Below are 10000 nucleotides of genomic sequence, written 5' to 3' on the forward strand. Positions count from 1 at the left end.
AATATAATCCATGTGACATAATAAATGTACAATCACATATAATAACAATTACAACAACAATATTCACAATATCAAAGCCACATTCTAAAGTCACCTTGGATAGAGAACTAGGCTGATACTTTGCGGTCGCAGGGAATTGCTGGATAAGATCTCGTGGACTTGTTGTGAGGGGAGGGATGCACTAAGTCGCTTGATAAATAAACTGCCACCACCAGGCCTTCGAGGCGCACACAGCCAATCTCACAGCGCCCACGGCACTAAACACAAACCGGTAAATCGACTGGCGGCTCTGACTCTCCATTAAAAGTTTCCCTCTGACTCTCTGTCTGGCTCTCTGCCTCACAAAAAACAATCCTCCAAAACACACTTGATGAGGCAGGGTTTGACAAAATACATATTTTAGGGAAAAACATTCATAACCCCTCCACCCTCATATAACACCCTTGTTACTATGGTGGTGCCATAATGAGGGCAGAATCTTGGCCCTGAAGATTTACACCGAGGTTGGAGGTTTGGACAGCCCTGTTCCAATTATGTCAAACCATGCAGTCATGCCTGGCTCCATTTTCCTGTTGAGCTCTGGCCAATCACAGGCGGGGTTATCGCGCTGTTGCTATGGGGAAGCTGGAAGCGACTGCAGGATGAAGACTACTTCCAATACAGCCCAATGGTTGGTTTGAGTGGAGTGTGTTTGCTTTGGTTGGAGCGGTGGAAGTGTTTTTCTGAATGGTGTTTCTTTTTAATTGCTAGCATATTTAAGATGAAGTAAGTCTCCTCTGAGGCGGCTTTCATAAACACTGATACAACCCTTAATGAAGTGCCAAGAAAAATGAATGCTCTCTATCTGAAAGCCTGTTTTTCTTGTTTTGTGTAACTCATTTGGTCTCTCACAGACACAAACACACACACACACACACACACACACTCGCACACACACACACACACACACACACACACACACACACACACACACAGACACAAACACACATATGCACACAAACACACTATTAACACACGGATGCACTATGCACACACACACACACACACACGCACGCACGCACGCACACACACACACACACACACACACACACACACACACACACACACACACACACACACATACACACCCACGCACGCACGCACGCACGCACGCAGGCACGCACCACCAGCTATATTAGTGAGGCTATGGCAGAGGAGATAAAATGCTCTCGCTGATGTTGAGTCAGGGCAGTCAAAAAGGATTTCTGACACTGCCTGCTAGAGTTGTGGCTACAACCACAAACATCGCAACGCTATTATGGAAGATCTTCATGTATTCTAGTTAATACCTCATCATCCTCATCGTCATCCGCTTATCCGGGGTCGGGTCGCGGGGGGAGCAGCTCAAGCAGGGGGCCCCAGACTTCCCTTTCCCGGGCCACATTGACCAGCTCTGACGGGGGGATCCCGAGGCGTTCCCAAGCCAGTGTTGAGATATAATCTCTCCACCTAGTCCTGGGTCTTCCCCGAGGTCTCCTCCCCACTGGACGTGCCTGAAACACCTCCCAAGGGAGGCGCCCAGTGGGCATCCTTACCAGATGCCCGAACCACCTCAGCTGACTCCTTTCTAAGTAAAGGAGCAGCGGCTCTAATCCGAGTTCCTCACGGATGGCTGAGCTTCTCACCCTATCCCTAAGGGAGACGCCAGCCACCCTTCTGAGAAAACTCATCTCGGCCGCTTGTACCCGCGATCTCGTCCTTTCGGTCATCACCCAGCCCTCATGACCATAGGTGAGGATAGGAACGAAGATCGACCGGTAGATCAAGAGCTTTGCCTTGCGGCTCAGCTCTCATTTCGTTACAACGGTGCGGTAAAGCGAACGCAATACCGCCCCCGCTGCTCCGATTCTCCGGCCAATCTCACGCTCCATAGTACCCTCACTCGCGAACAAGACCCCGAGGTACTTGAACTCCTTCACTTGGGCTAAGGACTCATTTCCTACCCGGAGTTAGCAATCCACCGGTTTCCTGCTAAGAGTCATGGCCTCAGATTTAGCGGTGCTGATCCTCATCCCAGCCGCTTCACACTCGGCCGCCAGCCGATCCAGCGAGTGCTGAAGGTCACAGGCCGATGATCCAATGAGGACCACATCATCTGCAAAAAGCAGTGACGAGATCCTCAGACCACCGAACTGCAACCCCTCCCCACCACGACTACGCCTCGATATCCTGTCCATGTATATCACAAACAGGATTGGTGACAAGGCGCAGCCCTGGCGGAGACCAGCACCCACTGAGAACGAAACTGACTGGCTGCCGAGAACACGAACACAGCTCTCGCTTTGGGAGTACAAAGATTGGATGGCCCTGAGGATAGACCCCCTTAGCCCATACTCCCGCAGCACCTCCCAGTTTCTCCCGGGGGACCCGGTCATACGCCTTCTCCAGATCCACAAAACACATGTAGACCGGATGGACCGTATCGGATCATGCCCAGTACCTTGGCATGATCAAGTCTCAGATCTCTTGTGCCAAAGACATCCACAACGCTCTGCTGGAATGCTCTAAGAAGATCGCAGGAAAGGGACAGCCACAAGGGATCATGCAGTAGTCTACACTATGATGCTCCTTCTCAACTTCATCACCTCATCACAGTTGGTCGAGTGAAGAACAGATACTTTTCCCAGGCCCCCTCCAGGATCCTTGCGAGAGTGAAGAGCTGGTCCGTAGTTCCACGTCCGGGGCGAAAACCGCATTGTTCCTCTTCAATCTGAGGTTCGACGATCGGCCGAACCCTCCTTTCCAGCACCTTGGAGTAGTTAATACTATATACTTAAAACACAATACCTTTGAGTGGGCCCATTGTTCAGTATCATTCATCTGAATTTCAAATTTTATTTGAAATGCATATAAATCGAAGTTATTCTAATTCTCAGCTGTCCATCAGGACTCCAGTCCTACCTCTGCTACAGCTAGAAGATAATTTATTCACAAAACAGGTGATTAAATGTTTGGCTTCCTGCAGCTTTAATTAGGCTATACTGTGATTATTTAATTGACGTGTTTTTGACAGTTGCAAATAGGAAATATTGTTTACTATGAGAATAGTTGCATACAGTACCAATAAAAAAGTCATATCAGTTTTAAAGTGGCAATGAAACAAGAAAATGTAATTAAATGTTTTTTTCATGTGTTTCAGATTGTGGGTCTAACCAAAAGTATAACTAAAATAAATTTCAGATTTAGTTGTTAATAATAATAGGATGACATAAGTATTTCTCTAACAAGAATAACCCATTTAAAACCAAATCATGACTGATTTTATATTATAATTGTAATCATCATGGGTCAATATTTGAATGGCCTCAGATAGCCTAGTGTCATATCTGAGTGAAGAACATGACATCCATTTTATTTTCCATCAAGATACGATTCCATTTGGAATAATAAGGTTCAGTAAGGAATAACGATAAGGTTGACGCTTGCAATGGATTTTTTCTTTCCTCTGTCTCGTCTGTGAGTCTGTCTCGCTGTCCTCCCCCCGTTCCAGACATTAGTTTGATGAATGGCTCTGTCTAGGAGCCGCTTCCGGAGTCATCTTTCACCTTCACCGCTAACTCCAGACAGGAAACCATTGACACAAATATTAACACCTAGCAGTTATTACCTTTTTTGTCCTGCAAAAGATGTATCTGTGAGAAATGTGCCATTAATAACTGAGTGCATGGTTATTGATTTCGGTAAGTATAAAAGACCACGATAGACAAACCAGCGGACTCATGTGACCGATCGGTGGTCCTCACTCCCGATTGAAACCTGATTGGTCACAAATACCAATCAATTGCCTTGATCATGTACCAATAATTTCATTAAAGACAGAGTTTACTGAATAAATTAACAATTTCACAAATACAATTGCACAATCTTTAATGCCACGCCTAAATGATGTATCCCAGACCAACAGTAATGTATTCATGTATGATATACTAATATATATATATTAAAATGAATCCCTTTACTCTTAGCAACCCCTGCAACTAAACACACCCTCTCCTTCCATCCAGGTGAGGTCCTAGTATCTGTACGCAGTCTTAGGGCGCACTCACACTAGGCCATCCGTACCGTGCCTGAGTATGTTTGCCCTCTAAAGTCTAGATCGTTGGGCTAGTGTGAGCACGCCATCCGTACTCAAGTACAGTTATATTCCGTTGCCTCAGTGCACCTCAGAGAAGTTTGCTCAGGCCACGGTACAGATGCTAATGAGCCGACACGCTCATACGCATACGTATGTACAAGAGGCAACCATACTCAGGCCCAGTTGAGATTGCCTAGTGTGAGCACAGGCCAGCGGCACAGTGTGTGTGTGTGTGTGTGTGTGTGTGTGTGTGTGTGTGTGTGTGTGTGTGTGTGTGTGTGTGTGTGTGTGTGTGTGTGTGTGTGTGTGTGTGTGTGTGTGTGTGTGTGTGTCTGTGTATTTGTGTGTGTGGGGGGGGTCAATCGTACTTGAGTACAGTGCAGGGCAACTTTGCCTACTGTGAATGCGCCCTTAAACAGGGCAGTTCAACAAAAGCTCCCGACTCCCTGGTCAGAATCAGAGAGGTGTGAGCTGCACTGTCCTCACGGGCCTTCCTCCTTTGGAGGTCACTTCATCTCTTGGTAAAGACTACAAAATGGGGGGGGGGGGGGGATCGTTCAACCTTCACTCTTTGATTCTGTCCTTTCCCCTCCAACACCCCATATGGGTCCCCAACAGGGTGCTATAAAAGTGTCAGTCCCTGCCAGTGGGAGCCAGAAGGAGCAAGGAAAGACACACCGGTATGAAGGGGATGGGGGAGAGATGTGTTAGAAAGTGTCTATATTTATATTACAGTGTGACTGTTCCAATCACATCCCCACTGGAGTAAAACCACAAGCGTGGAGAAGTGTTCAAGATGCATTGTTTGCTAATAACTTGTCTGGGATCCTGCTGTGTATAACTGTGTTACAGGATAACTTCTGATCCAGCAGTCCTACTATGTTACAGCAGAACTTCTGAGGGGAGGCAGCACAGAGCCTGGACACTGCAAGGGGCGGAGTTACGCCTTGATTCCTGTTTCGTTCCGGAGATATTGTATCGAAGAAAACACATTTGTGTGAGTGGATGACGCTTTCAGAAGTGGATTCCTAAAGTGGCCAGGCCACCAGGGGTTGATTTGAAACCCTTACACTTTTTTGAGTTTACTAATGCTGGCTGAGTTCGTGTTCAGCGGTTATATGTTCACAGATCCCCGTCTCCAGGAACATGATCGGGCGAAACAAATATGAAGTGAAAGAAAGAGTGAAGCCCAGTCCATTTTTATTTAATCACACTGCAGAACAAATGTGAAACAACAAAACTCATAGTGATTTGACCACAAAAATAGGTCAAATTGGATAACTGACATAGTTATGTTGAGTTATGTAGTTATGTTTTAGCTGCAAAATAGCTGTGATTCGCCAAATAAAAGCTCTAGTATGGATTGGGCTTCTTCACAGCATCCACATTACACTGATGAGATCATGTGCCCTACTGTCATGGACTCAATAATCAATAACCAATGATAGGTGTGACATGTGTTATCGCAGCGGATCGATCTCTCCATCCTTAGGGTGGGTGTTTCTCTTTGCATTATAATATGATCGGTATCTGATCAATACCTGGATAATGAAGGGTCTTATCATGGCGTGTACACCTTGGAGCTGAATGTGAATCATAGTAAGACTATGTAGTATACTATATAGTTAGACTAGTTGACCTTTGTATTCTGGTCTTAGCACTCATTTCCTACACACAACATGTACATCAGAATGCTGAGTGGGAAGAGTAGCAAGCAAGGCCAGGTCAGCCAGGTCAAGGGTTGTTGCATCCACTGTATGCTATAGTAGCTACCAAGCGTGTCTCCAGAGGTTTTTATTTTCTTCTGCCTACTCTTCATAATTCATGGCTATCTGATAGCGTGATACAAGCTATTTGGGGATGGAAAGTTTAGTACGGTGTTTTCGGACTCCTAGCAGAAATGTAGTGGACCAGGTTTGATCCTCTAATGTCGGTGGCCTACCGGGCTACACCTAAGCCTCACCCTTCCTACTCCTGCATGACCTGGGTCTCAATTCTCTGGAAAAGCGAGCCTGTGGTTTGAAACGTGGTGATGTTGTTATTAGTACAATAGGCTCGCAGTGTGTTCTACTGCAGGCTTTGTGTTAACACCTCATATCTGATAAGGTGTTCAGGTATCGCCTGTTGTTCACCACATGTTCAAGCTCCTGGTGAACAGGGTCACGTGGAGGTGAAGGCATGTGGTACCAGAAAAACAACTTGGTCAACTCATTGCACACTGGAGATCTGTAGGGTGGGAAGGACCATTGTCTTGCAGACAAGAGACTTTTCCAGAACTGGCTTTTTTAGAAAGAACCCTCTACAATGAGCTTATCAGTCAACGCGTTTTTAATGCGACTCACCTGTCCCTTCCCCCCCCACACAGGGAGCTTATCACACCTGAAGACACACACATGGCAGGATCTAAAAATAGCACATGTGTGAGCGCTTTGACAGCAATGCCCATTTAGTCACTTCAGGTTATTTTTTTGTGAATGAGCCATATGGTTGTGGGAGGGCCAGGGAGGTGTGCGTGTGTGTGTAGGTGAGAGTGTGCGTGTGTGTGTGTGTGTGCGTGTGTGTGTAGGTGAGAGTGTGTGTGTGTGTGTGTGTGTGTGTGTGTGTGTGTTTGTGTGTGTGTTTGTGTGTGTGTGTGTTTGTGTGTGTGTTTGTGTGTGTGTGTGTGTGTGTGTGTGTGTGTGTGTGTGTGTGTGTGTGTGTGTGTGTGTGTTCGTGTGTGTGTGCGTGTGCGTGTGTGTGACGCAACACTGTGGTGGAGTCTGAGAATCTCCTCAGAAGGGTATGGTGGCGGTGGTGTGTATGGGTGTCCATATGTGCGTGGGGGTGTGTGTGTGTGTGGGCGTGTATGTCTGCATGTGTGACTGCATGTGTGAGTGTGTGTGTGTTTGGAGCCATCACATGTCAGCCCAGGGGCCACGTTGAAAGGCATCTGTGAGTGATTATGACAGATGGTGCTATCAGGGCCTCCGTCAGAGGACAGGCTGAGGCTGTGAGGGAGCTAACTAGTGCTGTGTGTCAGGGCTTTGGGGCTTTAACGATGAACACTAGTAAAGTTAATGAATGACCATATTCTACCGTATGAGTATCAAAACACCCTGATAGAAGGTAGGACAGGAGCCTCAGGCCTGCCTCCTGCGTCTTTGCTTTTATTTGCCCACCGTTTGAATAGTTGTTATCCAATGACATTGAATGGCTGCTGTTGGGATATCGTCATGATTGTTGTTGTATTAAATAAATAATACTTTGATGTTAACAAGATGCGTTGGATGATTCAACTAAATAGCGATTGAAACAAATCCGCCTGTAAGTGTCCAGTGATCCAGGGGTGGCGAGCTGTTTCACATCACCGCAAACTGCAACAGCAAGTCCAATCTGAATAAGTTCCATGGTAAACAAAAAACAGATGACATCTTAAACGGAACACAAACATCCTTTTACACGTGGGCCGTCGTGGCAGCTCAGCGCTCAGCGTTCCTCCACGTGTGTCTGGTAAGAGTGCTGAAGCCGCCGCAGAATGCAGGGAATCTGAAACTCAATGAGGAGCCGAGACGTCAGCCTCGGGGCCCACCTGACGGGCCCCTCTGGATCACACGCTGGGAGCCGTTTGAAGGGTGCAGATATACTGCACACCGGAGAGAGTACAGGGACAGCTCTGTGGCGCGCCTGACTCCAGGAATAAGCAGAGTTAAACTGTATGACCAGAGTCTAGTGTGACTCCTCACCAGGGAGTCGGACACAGCTCATTGACATTAGACTACACTACATGGGATCCCTTTCTTCCAACAACCACCGTCGGAAAAGGAAGTGGCCTGAAGCACTTTTGGGGCTTTTGTGTGTGTGTGTGTGCATTTGTGTATTTGTTTGTTTGTGTGTTTGTTTGTGTGTGTTTTTTTTGTGTGTGTGTGTGTGTATTTGTTTGTGTGTGTGTATGTGTATTTGTTTGTGTGCGTGTGTGTATTTGTGTGTGTGTGTGTGTGTGTGTGTGCGTGTTTGTGTGTGCGCTCGTGCGTTTGTGCGCTTTTGTATTTGTGTATGTGTTTGTGGTTGTGTATGTGTCTATGTGTGTGTGATCCAACCCCCCATGCACGCCACTGAATACACCTAGTGAATTCTGGGTCAATTAACATTCCGGTATCACTTCACAGAGAACAGCCATGGCCGCCTAACCTAGAGCCTGGGGGGTTTAGGCTGAATAACAGATGCCTGGAGAGCACACAGGGCATCCTACCATGCTGTAATCCCTAATCAGCGTCCCACAACTGTGGTTAACGCACAACAGTCAGGAGCCAAAATATTTACTCCTCTCGGCATCACTTTGTTGTCTCAAGTGCAGAGCGGAGTAGAATGTTCATAAACTGGTTGTCGGAGACTGGCAAACACGATTTGTCTCGAAGTTTAGTACGTTTATTACGTTATTTATTAACGGGGAGAAAATAGATTAGACTGCTGTGTTCAACATCTAGAATAATGCTTTAAATAACAAAACACACAGTTTTGGCTTCCCTTGCACTTTAACATTCTCGCTAGTGCCAACTGAATAAAACATTAAATGCGGTATCTAAAACAATGTGCTCAAATTTCTGTCTGAAAACTTTGGAAACGTCTGTCATCCTGGCGGAGAAGTGTAGAGCAGAGCCACCCACGATGGCAGAGCAGAATTGGGGTCCTTTCTATTCAACAAGGATTTGGCTGGCTAGCTAGCCAACATCTCGTTGGCTAATTGCGCTGCAATCAGTTGGCTAATGGTTATCAACAGCCGTGGATGGAGGGGAGGGGGGGAACCGATACCATTAATAATCATCTTAAATATTCACAAATATGTATTCAGTTGACACAAGGGGGCTGGCTGTATGAGTCAGCTGTATTCTACAAGCAAAACAAGCCAGGAAAAAAACCTAGTTGCTGCGGACAAGATTTTTCTTTCGCAGGAAAAAATGGTTCCAGGCTATTAATCGTGAGGGAGGAGAGAGCTTTATGGGCTGGCTCGGTGAGAGCTGATAGACAGAGGATGTACACCGCTGCTCTCACCAGGAAGTCAACAAGAGTTTAGAGTTGAACACTGGGTCACGGTCTCGAGGGGTCTAAGTGTGTGTGTGTGTGTGTGTGTGTGTGTGTGTGTGTGTGTGTGTGTGTGTGTGTGTGTGTGTGTGCATGTGTATGTGTGTTTGGGGGGTTGTGTGTCTGAGAGAAGAGGAAAGCAAAGCCAAAATACTTACAGAATAAAGACTAACGTAAGTCAAATTTAGCCGTTCACTTTGAGTTTCTAGAACTGAATCTCAAAACTCTGACAAAATATGAAGAATTACTAGTCTAATGATGCAACTAAAAAGGCATAAAATACTGTGAAAGCTATTGCTGAAATGTTTTACTGATAGAACTAAAATAAATGGCCCCGCACAAACATGTTTTCTCTACAGAATGAAAATGGTTTCTGTAAAAACATGTATCCTTGTAGTCAGCAGTTGTATTCACCAGTCTACACAACTATGCTTATGTTGTGAACCTTAATGGGGCATACATAATTGTGTCATCACATAGTAGAGTAAGGACTCAGCTGAAATGGTTACCAATGCTGAGGCCCACATGCCTCCATGACTTTAAATTATTATACACAGCAGTTGTTCAATTTCCCCAAAGGTCATTTAGACATATATACAGTCCTGAGCACTGGGGAATTCAATATATTAACATAAAACATTGAGGCAACAGCTAATTAAGAGTGACGGTGACCATGTCTCGAAGAAACTAAGTTATTTCATGAGTTCCCTGTGAATGTTTTCATTGTGTTTTGATACGCTTAATGAGACTGAAACAGGGAATTAAGAAACAATGGTTCCTATGAGACGCTCAGAGCTGACAGGCAAGTTTATTAAGAAGGCTCTGGGA

This window comes from Gadus morhua, chromosome 4 (assembly GCF_902167405.1).
Source record: "Gadus morhua chromosome 4, gadMor3.0, whole genome shotgun sequence".
NCBI lineage: Eukaryota > Metazoa > Chordata > Actinopteri > Gadiformes > Gadidae > Gadus > Gadus morhua.